The following is a 1,605-nucleotide window of genomic DNA, read 5'->3' on the forward strand; positions in this document are numbered from 1 at the left end:
CCAGCCGCATCAGAAGTCTGCTCTGAACCCACCCAAAGCCCAAACCTGCCCGGCATCCGAGGGGAAAGCGGCTCCGGGACACGAGCAGGGATGCTCTTCCTCCTCTCTGCCCCTCTTTTCGTCCGGCCCTTCTCTGACCCACGGCCAAAACTTGAACACGCTGTTGGCGATGGGAGGTCTGCAGAGCGCCTGGGGCTCGCAGCCTGTTTCTAAGCAGGCTCTGAAAGCTCATTGTGGCTTGAAATTCATTTGCCACGGGCTGTCCGTGGGAAAATGCTTAGGGGGTCTGCAGATCGGCGTGACAAGTGGAAAGCGTCGCTGCAAACAGTCGGTAGGAGTCATGAGCAGCCGGCTCAGCCCTGACTGTGGGCAGGCAGCAGCCACAGGGGCATCCGAGTGGTGGTGAGACGCTGCGGGTGGTGCCGAGTTGTGCCGAACGGTGCCTCGGGTGGGCGCCCCTCAGCCTCATGGCCGGGTGGAAAGGCAATTTGCACGCTCCGGTGAACGCAGGGGAACCGCCGGCATCGTTCAGGGGGCTCTGCTCCGCCGGGATTTAGCCGTAGACCCAGAGAGCCTTCACCGGGACAAATCCCCTTGTGTCACTTCCAAAAGTGGGCTCTGGTCTGCAACAGCAGTGGTCACTGCCCAACTGCTGACCCGATTATTATCCGAGAAAAAGGTCTGATTTTTTTTTTCTTCCTTTTAAGACAAATTTTTGCCCGGCCCTACCTTGGGCAAGGGGGGACGGGAGGAGATAGGCCGATCCCCCCCTCCCTCTTTCTGTTTACTCATTCGCTTCACAGCTGTTCCGTCATTTTAATCTGCGGAGATTGTCTTTAAATTTCGGAAATGAAATGATTTCCCGCAAGCCGGGATTGGAGTTTGGATCCGCGCTCATTTTTCCCGAGCGGAGAAGAAAAAAGGGAGAAACGCACGTTAAAGCCAGGCTGGCCATCTGGAAGGGAGGTGCGTTTCCGACGCCGTTAATTGCTCGCTCCCCAAGGCCCGCGAGACGGCTGCAGTCAGAGGAAATAGCGGGAGCGGGAGCGGGGGTAGGACGGGAGCCGGGAGAGCTGGAGGGGCCCAGGGAATTACGCCACGAAATCAATGCCTGCTCTGTCCTCGGCCTCCTGGTTTAGGTGGCCCATCAACACGTGGGTCCCTGGCCCGGCTCTGGTACAGCAGCGAGGCAGCGCTTGGGGGGACCGATAGCAGCTTTTATTGGAATTAATTAACATCATTAATACCACCAGGAAGGAGAGGAGGAAGCTTTTGGGCACGACAGCCCTTAGATCTGCAAGCAAACAACAGTTGCGACTCGTGTATGGCACGTATGGCTTCCACGGAGCGCTTAGATCCCGGCTTTTCCGCCAGCCGGACCCAAAGGATGGGGAAGACAAGTGGGGAAAAAAGGCGTTTCTCTGTGGGTTTGCTCCACCGCAGCCCCTCGATGGGAGAAGGCAGCCAGGCATCGCCGCTAGCTGTCCCCGAAGAGGAGGAGACGAGGGCACGGTGTGCGGGAGGGTCAGGCGGGGCTCACGGCAGCCCCCCCCACCTTGGCTTCATCCATCCCCGCTGCCCCGGGGCCGGTGGTGCGGGCTGCCG

At 59.3% G+C, this 1,605-nt stretch overlaps 1 protein-coding gene across 1 annotated transcript in view; it reads left to right on the top strand.

The window, feature by feature from the left end:
* CPLX3 (complexin 3) overlaps positions 1-1,605 on the top strand; it is a gene marked incomplete at its 5' end in the record, with an annotated part of 16,498 nt that overhangs the window by 11,209 nt on the left and 3,684 nt on the right. The window lies entirely within an intron of this gene.

Source organism: Pygoscelis adeliae, unplaced genomic scaffold (genome assembly GCF_000699105.1).
Source record: "Pygoscelis adeliae isolate BGI_AS28 unplaced genomic scaffold, ASM69910v1 Scaffold861, whole genome shotgun sequence".
Taxonomy (NCBI): Eukaryota; Metazoa; Chordata; class Aves; order Sphenisciformes; family Spheniscidae; genus Pygoscelis; species Pygoscelis adeliae.